Raw genomic sequence first — 13487 nt, 5'->3', positions numbered from 1 at the left:
CTCATCCCACTCTTTCCCAGACACTGAAAATCACTTAAACACTGATTCAGGATCTAAAGTCATATGAATGTATCATTACAATATCTAGTTAAATATTGCTTTTCATCGTGTCTTCATATGTGTTCATACGTGTCTTCACAGGAAACAGAACAGTCATAGGAGAACTGACCCCTGACTGAGCCTGGTTTCTCCCAAGGTTTTTTTCTCCATTCTGTCACCGATGGAGTTTCAGTTCCTTGCCGCTGTCGCCTCTGGTTGCTTAGTTGGGGACACTTCATCTACAGCGATATCGTTGACTTGAATGCAAATGATTGCACAGATACCATTTAACCTGAACTGAAATGATGACATCTCTGAATTCAGTGATGAACTGCCTTTAACTGTCATTCTGCATTATTGACACACTGTTTTCCTAATGAATGTTGTTCAGTTGCTTTGACACAACCTTTTTTGTTTAAAGCGATATATAAATAAAGGTGACTTGACTTAAACTGATATGTCCCGAGATGGAACAGGACAGAAAACTGTTTTTGCTCCTGAACACAGATTTAACATTACATTAAATAAGATTTACATTATACATATGGGAACTTGGATTTCAAATGCTAAGGCGTCAACAAAGTGTAAAACACACTGTGTCCCATGCAGCTGTTCCTGTCAGGTAGGCCACGCCTCTTTTCCACCATCACCACCAGTTCGATTCAAAACATCTTCCAGTAAAATCAAAGAGAAGTGAGACAAGCAACAAGGTTTGAATTTCAAATGTATGCCTGTTATTTGAATAAGCAGTTGTGGTACTTGAAAGCTGAAGGCACGATGAGCGACTGCGGGGGAGTTTTACTGTTAATACTGCTGTCATCTAGCGGTCGGGTGAAGAAGTAACGTTACGTGGAGTAGGCCTACTGTTGTTATTAATTACATTCCCATGATGGTCGTAATAATGATTAATTATTAAATATTCCTCCGCTAATTAAACTACTTTCCACACAAGTTACGCCAAAGCCAAACTAATGCATCTCAGAAATTATGCTCCACAAAATTCTAATAAATAAATAAATACCGGATAAAAAAACTAGCATGGGCTGATATTTACTGCTGTCACGGTAGATTGAGGTACGAGCTTGTTCAAGGCGCTAGCCTAGGCTACTGTCTTCTTTAGTAAATCCTCCTTTCGGTTGTCATATTTATTCATATTCACGGCCTTCTATTAATGTTTGTTCACAGTTTGTTTTACTATAATTATGTTTTATTAGCGGTTGGCAAATCAAATTAGAGCCACACAGAAATCATAATTCGGTTGTAGCTAGTTTTTATTTATATTTGTATTCATATTCACAGCCCTCGCTAATTTTACTATAATTGTTTATTTATTTATTTTTGAGTTCAAAGCTGTATATTTTTCCTTTTTTATGTGGAATGTTGGTAAATTAATGTTTAATTTGGATTATGTCGTGTACAACTGTCTTTTTACTTAAAGTTAACATTATTCTATATCAGTTTGATCCATGGATTTATTAAATAATCATTATTATTTTTAAGAATGACGGAATTCATTCATGTTTTAAGCATTATAAGTGCATATGTTATCATTCAACCCGCTATTGTATGGTGTATCCTGCTTATGTGGAGAAAATCAACATAAAGTGAGGGGGAATTAAAAAAAAATCATGTTATTTCACTGTTTCATTCTTTTGATAATTTCATGCCAAAATCACGAAAAAATAGTACTTTTTTATAGTACAATTTTGAAAATTCATAAAAAATCTAAATCTAAATTTTTCTGCAAACTCCACCAGACTCTTGTTTTACATGTCTACAAATACCACCATCTTTAATGATCTTTTTCACCCTAAAGTAATATTTGAAAATTCACAAACAACAACAACAACAACAAATCTAATTGTTTTCTGCAATCTCAAAAAAAAAAAATACTAACAGTAATACCTCTGTGACTGTGGTGATCTTGCTGGATAGTGACAATAACAGAAGATCACTTTAATCTACCATGCACCGGCGAGTAGACGTGCAATGAACTTGAATCGCAGATGGCGTGGCTGCAGTTGATATTTTACTATAGCTTAATAGTAGCTTATTTTATACTTCATGCGTACATGAATTAAAGTTTACAGATTAATTTAAATCCTCAACTTCTGTACACTATTAAACACAACCACTGGTTTACATGACTTTCTTTATTTTACTTTATATCATTTACAAACAGCAAAGCATTTTATATTGTTGTCATAGGCCATACATATTGCCTATCTTTAAACTCGTTTAACAGACATTAGAGATAATTAAACATTACACTGAAGTAACTTCATTCACGTTAATCGACCTCTCTGGGATCAGACATAGGGTGGATTAGTGTAATGTGGGACACTGACTAATGTGGGACACCTAAGCTTCATTGCGTTTATCTCTTGTTTTACAACATTAAAGTGAACGTGATTGGTGTTGAATTCAAGCAGGGGTGTCAAGTTATTGAAATCACTTGACTTTCTGGAAATTATGTCAGAAATGTGGCCAAGAAAATCAACAAACAGGAAGTACCTCTTGTAAAGTTCACTGAAATGACATCGACATAGGAATTAGACTAAATTAATGTTAAGGATATAAATCTGTTATAAATAAATCAATGTTCTAAATTGTTATCGAATTAAATTTGTGGTGAATTTATACATCAAATTTTGCAATAATATTCTTAAAATGTGTTAAGAATATTTTCTATTTAAAGAAATCTTTGTTGTCCCACTTTAGAAAAGGATATTTTAAAAGTGGGACAGCATGTTTTGACTAATGTGGGACAGTAAAATATACTATGTTATTCAATTGATAAAATGTGCATTAAAGGCATAGTTCACCCAAAAATCAAAATTATGTCATTATTACTCACCCTCATGCCGTTCCAAACCCGTGAGACCTCCGTTTATCTTTGGAACACAGTTTAAGATATTTTAGATTTAGTCCGAGAGCTCTCTGTCCCTCCATTGAAAATGTGTGTACGGTATACTGTCCATGTCCAGGAAGATAAGAAAATCATAATCAAAGTAGTCCATGTGACATCAGAGGGTCAGTCTAAGATGGTTAAATGCCATACATGTGATTTTGTCAATTTTGGGGTTTATAATGTAGCAACTAGCGGGCAATGGGATCCTGGACCATGATGAGTCCATGACTGCCCAGGACAGCTTACTTCTGTTATGCAGTGTTTTTAAAATTACAATTAGATTAACACAAGTTTTTAAAAAAAGAAAGAAAGAAATTGAATATTAGAAGTTTAAAGAAGTTTAATAGCTTTTAAATTTAAAGGCATTCCATGTTCAAAAATTTACATATTTTCAAAAATTGTTTATTAAATTATGTTAAATTGTACATTTTTGACTTCATTACATAGTCATTATTATTGTTGTAAATAATAAAAGAATAAATTATTTTAAATAATATACGATTTATGTTATAAAATTGTTTTTAACATTCCATAAATGAATTTGTTTTTTTTTTACTTATGAAGACAACAAACATGTGCTGAGTCCCAATTCGCCTACTTATACTACGACCTAAAAGTATGTACTTTTTTTGTGAGGAAAAAGTACATACTTTTGAGTGTGTAGCAAAAGAGTATGCACGTTCTGGGACATACTTCGGTGACGTCGTGCAACGTGAACGACAACGTGGTTGCCTAGTTACGCACACCACAACTGTTAACGTTTCATTCATTCTTGTATGTCCAATAAAATTTTATTTACTATTCCCATCTTTTTTTCATAGTTTTTTTCACAATACATTTAACAATGTGTTCTTCTACCAAGTTGAGGGGTGAAGAAGCAGAGGCGGCTGGTTCTGACCCCCAATTTCCACCAGATGCGTAACGGCTGTGTTACGGCTCCGTGTTCCGTCGTCCGTCAATACCCACTAGGTCCGTAGGTGTTTCTCAATGTCAAGGATCCTTCCTTGGCAGGACGTGTCCTTCCAAGTCACTTCCTTCAGAGGCTAGGCGAGACTCCTCTTAAGCATTCGGAGAACACGTAAATGGAACAGGCTAGCAAGTGCACGTAATTGCGTCATTATGTCAGTGAAAAGATCCGTTTGAATAACGCTGTATCGTTAAATTACTTTGGACAACTTAACTAGTTATTTATAAAAGAAATGCCGATGACGCAACCAAGTGTTAAATGACAGGTCCGGTTCAGTTAACCATTTGTATTTGTATAATTTACAATAGAAATATGGTAGTAATTTGTACTGGCATTTAAACGTTAAACTTTACTTATATTTACTACAGTTATAACAAATGTTTGGTAACGTAAATAAAAACCGTTAATGCTCCGACTCCGCTAACGTTCGACATTTTTGAATTTTTGAACAAGATAGCAAAGCTGCGCGCATAGGATTGTGGCTGATTTGAGAGCGCGAAGAGCGCGAAGGCTACACATATGCATCCTTTCCTGTGTATGGGATATTCTTCGAACGAAGGACTCAGTCCTTGGTTGAAATTCCGAGGATCCTTGACATTGGAACAGTCCTTCGACGGATGTCGATGATGTAGCATCCTCGAAATACTGGCTTCCGAGGATCCTTCCTTGACATTGAGAAACACCTCCTATTTGTTGCGGAACGGCTGCGGTCATGACTGACAGCTGACGTCACGATGCCCCATGTAATCTCGCGAATTCTGGTGTGATCGCGCGATATGTAGTTTCTATAAACAGAACTACCAAACCAGGAACAGTTTTCCATCCGAAGGAGTATAGGATAGAACTCTTTTCTTTTCTCTTTTCATTTCTTCATCCATCGTGTCAACGGGGTTAAAACTTCAACAAGCCTGTCTCCGCCCATTATGACGTTTTCAAGGTGTAGTGTAGGGAAATATGAGCGCGGTGTATTTTATTTTGAAAATTAAACGGATCTTTTATTTTGTTTCTGGCTGTTCTGTTTTGTCACTCGACTTCCTGTCCTGGGTACTCTGCCCTGTAGTGCTGCGGAGCGCTCCGGCATCCGGCAAAAATAGAAGCTCTGCGTATCTGCTCCAGAGGGCTGCGGATCGCCGGAGTCGGAACGCAGCTGTAACGCATTCAGTGGAAATACACTCATTGACTTTAATGGAAACCTATTGACTCCGCCGCCGTGCCAGAGCCGTAACGCAGCCGTTACGCATCTGGTGGAAATTAGGGGTGACGTTCATGTGCAGTGTGTGTAACAAAGCCATCACAAAGCTCCTCCCTCCCGCATGCAATGGGTTGTGGGCAATATTAGCCCTTAGAGTGTGCATTGATCTGCACTTCGAATTCTAACTGGAAATAGTAGACCATCCGGGTATCTTTGGAATACTCTTTTCAACATACTACGATTTGGGACGTACTAATTCTAGTTTCGCATACTATTTAGGATGGATAGTATGAGAATTGGGACTCAGCGACACTGAATGCCTATGTAACGGAGTGAAAAGGTATGTTAAATTATTGCATAAATGGGGACAGCGCCATCTATGTGCTGTGTGATGTGATTTAGCGTGTGGAGTAGGGACCGCCCACAGCAGAGTTAATGAAGCATTGCTGTGGGTAAGTTGCACGTTTTTCACGGTCTGAGAATTACCATTTAAGTGTCCTAAACAAATAAGTAGTTGCTTTATTGTGACTGTATCTTTCAATGAATATGTTGGAACTGTTAAGCCTTGTTTGGCTTCGAGTGTGTTACTCAATATCGAGTTATAACGTGTTTAGAGACCCGATTGTAATCAATTTGTGTGTTGCCTTGTGTTTCATGTAGAAATGGTTTATTATCTTTCTGAATCAGTGAAACCCTATTTACACACACCGTCTCCATTTGTGCAGGTATGTTGTTAAATGTTTGTTGAATTGTTTTATCCAAAATGAGTTGCTCAAGTTCTCCGCTAGGTGGAGATGTTTCCCTTAACTAAGTTAAATTGCTCTGTATTTCATTGAGGATCTTTATTAATTGATTTGTGATTTATAATTAATTGAAAATATGTGTCATCTATATTCAACCTGTAAATATTTGCAACTGAAACACTATACGATCACAAAGTTAAAAAGAATTTGAGTGACAGAATAAAAAAAAGAGAGAACTGTTTTAAATAAACAGAGCAGACTTAATGAATCATTGCTGTGGTAATGGTTTATTCTCTTTCTGAATCAGTGAAACCCTATTTACACACACCGTCTCCATTTGTGTTTCATCAGTTGAACTGTTCGTCATCATTCCACAGCCTTTGGTGATTGAGGGACTCATTGACTTTATCCTTTTTCGCTCTATTGGACTTTTCTCTTTCTACTCTTTGATATTGAGTTAATGCCTGTACTTATTATAGCGTATTTCATTGCTTAAGATGAGTAACATCAAAAGATACTTACCTGATCAATGTACTCCTGTTCCAGTGGGTAGAGGCAGAGGGGTTTTAGGTTTCCCAATTCCCTTTCCGATGGATAGCCCTGACACTGGCAATAGCAATAGTAGACCTGGTTTTACAAGAGGGGTGTGTTTTGTTCGAGAGTACGATACAGCAGACATGCAGTCAGATGTCAATCACAGAGTAGCCTCCACATCTACATCCAGCAATGATAGTGTGCCTGATATGTTAGAGCAGATGAGTTCAATTGTCCATCAAATTGGCCAACAATTAGCAGAGAACATTATGTCTCACCTCAGTTCCCATAGCTTTGACACTGACGCACCAAGTAAAAAACACACTGATGATCATAAGAGTGACAGCCCCTCAAGCATGGCTAATTTGTCACAAAACCAAGTGATTCAGCACAGGAAATTCAAGGAGCCACCTTCATTCAGAAGAGATCGTTCAGATACAATTGAAATTGAGGAATCGGAAGATCTGATGAGGACATTTGTTAAAAAGAGCAACTTGAATGTGGATGAACACGTGGAGAAAATCCTTGTACACCTGCGTGGTAAAGCTAAAGATGTAGTCAAATTCTGGATCAGGAACTGTGACTCTGCCACCACGGTCTACCCAAACTCTGTCTACAGCCTGCTGCGCAAACATTTCTCCAAACACCTCCAAGTCATTATGAGAAATTGAGAGTAGCACTGGATGAAATGGAAGAGAAGGGCTAAATCTGATTGTACTGATTTTCGATGGCTAAATGCAAGGACTGTGAAAGATGCCCATCCTCTGCCACACCAGTCAGATGCTTTAGCTCCTCTTGGAGGAAATGCTTTCTTCTCGACTATGGACCTTACTTCAGGCTTCTATAATGTACCATTACACGAAGACGATAGGAAATACACTGCTTTCTCATCACCATTTGGGATGCATGAATATAACAGAATGCCGCAGGGCCTCTGTAATAGTCCCGCGACATTCATGCCCATGATGATTTCAATCTTTGGTGACAAGAATTTCACAAGTTTACTGTGCTATCTTGATGATCTCATGGTCTTTGCCCCCAACGAGCAGGTTGCACTTGAAAGGCTGGAGATGGTGTTTTCAAGACTCAAGGTCCACAATCTCAAGCTTTCACCTAAAAAATGCTTCTTTTCTTGAGAAAATCAGTTAAGTTTCTTGGACATGTCATTTGTGAGGATTGTGTTAAGACTGATCCGGGGAAAATTCAGGCCATCACAGATGTTAAAGCAGCAGACTTGATGGACTCTGACGGAAGCACTCCATGTCACAAGAAAATCAGATCATTCTTAGGTATGGTGTTGTACTACCAACATTTTATAGAGAGATGCTCTGTTAAAGCCAAACCGTTATTTGATCTGATCTCAAAAACTGACACTGCGGGCTCTAGAGGCAGGAGGAGGAAACTCAACTCAAAGGCTGTGTGTGTTAAACTTTCACCAACAGATTGGAACGACAATTGCCAGAAAGCATTTGACACTTTAAAGGAGGACCTTCTCACAAGTGTAACGCTAGTACACCCTGATTTTAACCGTGACTTCATACTGGCTGTAGATGCCTCATTTGATGGCTTGGGAGCTGTTCTCTCTCAGATCCCAGAGGGTAGCACTATGGCCAGACCAGTGGCATTTGCTAGCAAGACACTGTCGCGTTCTCAGATGAATTACCCGGCTCACAGGCTAGAGTTCCTCGCACTTAAGTGGGCGATATCTGACAAGTTCCATTATTGGTTGAAGGGGCGTCACTTTACAGCTTGGACAGACAATAATCCCCTCACCTACATACTCACCAAGCCAAGACTCGATGCTTGTGAGCAACGCTGGGTTGCTAAATTAGCCTCTTTCAGCTTTGACCTGAAATACGTACCCGGCTCTAAGAACATTGTCGCCAACGCATTGAGCAGGGAACCTTTTGTCCAGTCTAGTGTAAGCCATCGACTTGTTACAGAACCTTACCACTTCTTGCTCAATCAGGTTAACGGAGTTGTAGATCAAGTAATCCAAGATTCTTTCAGACTTACCGCTAATTGTCAAGTATTAAGCCCTGCTGATGATCTTTCTGAAGCAACAGGAGTAAGTGGCCAAGGTCAGTTGACTGCAGGTGCTTTGAGTTCGCAGGATGAAGTTGCAGTATTAGATGCACACTGTTCTGGTGGTGTAGGACGAATGATGGGCATGGAAAGCATTCCACATTTCATCCGTGTGGACCAGACTACTGCACTCAGTGTGAGCACTCTCTCGGCTACACAAGAACAGGATAACACAGTGAGTAGAGCACTCTTTTACGTTCAAAGACACCGACGTCCTGACAAGCATGAACGTGCTAGTGAGCCCTGTACTGTCTTAAGGCTTCTTAAGCATTGGAATAAACTCACCATCAGAGATGGCATGCTTTTCAGAGTAAAAAGAGATAATCACATGAACAAAAAGTTGTATCAATTCATTGTTCCAGATGCTCTAAAACAACAAGTGCTTAATGGTCTGCATGATGCTGCTGGTCATCAAGGTCGCTCCAGGACACTTTCATTGGCCAGACAACGGTTCATTTGGACAGGCATGGAACGGGACATAGCTAATTATGTGAGGAACTGCATGCGGTTTATTGTCGGCAAGACCCCTGAACCAAAAGATCGTGCTCCTCTTGAGAACATACACACCTCTGAGCCGATGGAACTCATCTGCATTGATTTCTGGACAGCAGAACAGGGTGATAACAGGAGTGTGGATGTTCTGGTAGCAACAGACCATTTCACCAAATTAGCCTATGCGTTCCCCTGTAAGAACCAGTATGCGAAGCAGGTTGCTCATCATTTGTGGAACGGTCTCTTCTGTATTTACGGATTCCCTAGGCGTGTACATTCGGATCAAGGTCTGAGTTTTGAGAGCAGATTGATGAAGGAGTTGCTAGATATGGCCGGTGTTAAGAAATCACATACCACTCCTTATCACCCAATGGGAAACGGAATCACTGAACGATTCAATAGAACCTTAGGGAACATGATAAGAGCTTTACCTTCCCAGTCCAAAGTCAAGTGGCCGCAGTCTTTGCAAATGCTGACATTCTGTTATAACTGCACCGTTCACGAGACCACAGGCTTTGCGCCTTTCTATCTGATGTTCCGGAGAGTCCCACGTCTTCCTGTGGATGTGATGTTTCAACATGTTCTCAGGGATGATACTGTTGTGAAGTATTCAGATTTTGTATCCAGGCTTAAATGTGACCTTGGCGAAGCTGCAAAAATTGCACAGAAGCACAGTTTTACTGAGCAAGCTCGGCATGCAAAAATCTACAATCGGATAGTGAGGGGTTCACCTTTGACTGTTGGTGACCGAGTCCTTCTGGCAAATCGAGGTGAGCGTGGCAAATGGAAAATTGCAGATAAGTGGGAGTCCAATCTTTATGAAGTGATGTCAGTGAGATCACTAATTAATGTATATCGGATAAGGGACACAGACACAGGCAGAGAAAAGACTGTGCACAGGAATCTTTTACTCCCTGTTAACTTTCTGTACGAAGATGATGGAATTGCTCTTTACCATCTCAGTCTCATTCAATCGATGCGACCTCAGACTTGCCTGATCATCCCGATAGTGATAAAACAGATTCAGTGGCTTTGTCTGAAGTTCAGTATTCTTTGGATGTCCAGACATCCAATTCAAAGGCAGACTCTGTTACCTGTGACAGCTCTATATCCACTGAACAGGCCAGTGACATTCCACATTTTTTGGATGATAGACTACCTCCCGACGATGACTTGGACCAGATATCTACACCGCATTCCTTGGCTATGCCAGTTTTTCCACCTTCACATGCAGACAATAATTCTGTTCCGGATACAGTTAACCCTGTAGTTTGCACTCAGCCAGAACACTTTCAAGCAGGCACAGTCAGAACTAGGGCTGGTAGGACCATTAAACCTCCACAAAGATTGATCTGTGAGATGAAATAATCAGTTTGTGCAGGATTCCTCATCTTCAGTGATTTCTCTTTTAGATGTGGTGAAAACCATTTTTCATGGATAAATATATATGGTTACGACTTAGATTTTTGCTATTTTGAGTTGATATTTTTCAATCCTTGAATTGTGTATGTGACGAGAGGTGTTTAGGGCCTCTCTTTGGTCTATGTTTAGTCTGGATTTTGGTACCAGTCCATTCTTGCATACCTCTTATGGAGGAATTTTGTAATTGATATTTACGCTGAAATGTCAAGGAAATTCACAGTCATTTTCTTGTTTTGTTTTCTTTACCTTTTTCTGGTTCTTGTGTTAAGTTTTCCTACTGTACTGACGCTTCACCAGTTTAGCATAATTTAAGGGGGGTGTATGTAACGGAGTGAAAAGGTATGTTAAATTATTGCATAAATGGGGACAGCGCCATCTACAGTCGCGGCCAAAAGTTTTGAGAATTACATAAATACTGGAAATTGGAAAAGTTGCTGCTTAAGTTTTTATAATAGCAATTTGCATATACTCCAGAATGTTATGAAGAGTGATCAGATGAATTGCATAGTCCTTCTTTGCCATGAAAATTAACTTAATCCCAAAAAAACCTTTCCACTGCATTTCATTGCTGTCATTAAAGGACCTGCTGAGATCATTTCAGTAATCTTCTTGTTAACTCAGGTGAGAATGTTGACGAGCACAAGGCTGGAGATCATTATGTCAGGCTGATTGGGTTAGAATGGCAGACTTGACATGTTAAAAGGAGGGTGATGCTTGAAATCATTGTTCTTCCATTGTTACCCATGGTAACCTGCAAAGAAATGCGTGCAGCCATCATTGCGTTGCATAAAAATGGCTTCACAGGCAAGGATATTGTGGCTACTAAGATTGCACCTAAATCAACAATTTATAGGATCATCAAGAAAGTCCAGCAAGCACCAGGATCGTCTCCTAAAGAGGATTCAGCTGCGTGATCGGAGTGCCACCAGTGCAGAGCTTGCTCAGGAACGGCAGCAGGCAGGTGTGAGCGCATCTGCACGCACAGTGAGGCCAAGACTTTTGGAAGATGGCCTGGTGTCAAGAAGGGCAGCAAATTAGCCTGCTGTGCTAATCACTCCGCCCAAGTAGCCACTCCGCCCAAGTAACTTTAGCTGTGCTCCTACGCCTAGTGAGAATATAGTTCCCAGTATTTATACGATTAAAAATGCTCTCTGTCTCATATAGCCTTGTTATTTGTACACGTTGTGACTATACAGATCACAACATGTAAATAGGAAAATGTTTGCATTATTTTGTCACTTATTGGGATTACTATGCTACCAGTATCCATTTACATCCAGTCTTTGTGCTAAGCTAGGCTAGCGGTGGGTGCGTCAAATAACACTTACAGAACGCACAGAAATGAAAAAGGTATGTATGGACTTATCTAACTCTGGGGGATACTGTGAATAAGCTAAAGTCCCAAAAAGTCGGAGTGTTCCTTTAAATTGTTTTATTCAAAATGAGTTGCTCAAGTTCTCCGCTAGGTGGAGATGTTTCCCTTAACTAAGTTAAATTGCTCTGTATTTCATTGAGGATCTTTATTAATTGATTTGTGATTTATAATTAATTGAAAATATGTGTGTCATCTATATTCCACCTGTTAATATTTGCAACTGAAACACTATACGATCACAAAGTTTTTGAGGGACAGAATAAAAAAAGAGAGAACTGTTTTAAATAAACAGAGCAGAGTTAATGAAGCATTGCTGTGGTAATGGTTTATTCTCTTTCTGAATCAGTGAAACTCTATTTACACACACCGTCTCCATTTGTGCAGAAAGCAGACCGACCAAGCAAGACCGTCACACCTACTAAATTAATGAAGCAAACATGGGTATGCACACTTAACCAAGAGTGTTAAATGTGAAGTTTACTTTGTAAAAAAAAAAAAAAAAAAAGACTATTTATAAGCCAAAACATAGTGTCCCAGATTTGAGCATGAGCTGTCCCACATTAGAAAATCCACAAATTCTTAAACAATTTGGCACAAGGAGCACTAATATATGTGCCATTTCCCCTTTAATTACAATTTTTAAAAAAATTCTTCTGATTTAGATAGAGAACATCTTGGGGATTTCATAATAATATAACATTTTGATGTATCATTGTGGCTTCATATGGAAATATGATGCACAAGTCATAATGGCAAAAAGTGTCCCACATTACCCTAATCCACCATACACTTTTCAGGTTTGAAAGCGAGGCGCACCACACACTTTTTTTTTCTTCACATTATTTCTTATGTAGGCTGCATAATGCAGGGATTTTACACTTTTATGTAAATTACAGAGAAGTTACACTGGCATGTCCACGGTATTTCATCTTTTTTATTAAGTGTTTTATTTATAAACTGATTAAACCCCTGCAGTTTCCTCAGGAACCCCAATTTGGGAAACCTTGACATCAGTGGCGTGGTCAGAAATTTTAAACTGAGTGGACCTTGGTGGAATAGGGTGGACCTCAATGACTACTCTCAAATTACACAAATTTTACAATATGGGATAAAATCACTATACAGTTCAGATAAGTTAAATGTGATTGATTGTTAGCCAACAAATTCATGAATATACAACAAAATACATTTATAACAAGCAGCTACAATGCCTATTACAAGGAAGACAAATATAGATATTGTACTGCTATAAGACCACTGTAGCAAGATTACAATATGATATAAAACATTACAATATAACATTTCTGTAATCTATATAGCCTACCAGTCAACAGTTTTTGAAGAGTAAGATTTTTAAGGTTTTTTAGAAGTCTCATCTGCTTACCAAGCCTGCATTTATTTGATCCAAAGTACAGCTAAAACAAGGTAATATTGTGAAATATTTTTACTATTTAAAATAACTTTCTATTCGAATATATTTTAAAATTACATTTTTCCTGTGATCAAAGGTGAATTTTCAGCATCATTACTCCAGTTTTCAGTGTCACATCCTTCAGAAATCATTCTAATATGCTGATTATCAATATTTAAAACAGCTGAGTACATTTTTTTCAGGTTTCTTTGATGAATAGAAGGATCCAAAGATCAGCATTTATGTGAAATAAAAAGACTTTGCAACATTATACAGTATATCATTCAAAATCTTAGAGTCAGCATAATTAATATTT

The sequence above is a fragment of the Carassius carassius genome, chromosome 22 (assembly GCF_963082965.1).
Source record: "Carassius carassius chromosome 22, fCarCar2.1, whole genome shotgun sequence".
Taxonomy (NCBI): domain Eukaryota; kingdom Metazoa; phylum Chordata; class Actinopteri; order Cypriniformes; family Cyprinidae; genus Carassius; species Carassius carassius.
Note: the sequence above shows the minus strand (reverse complement) of the source record.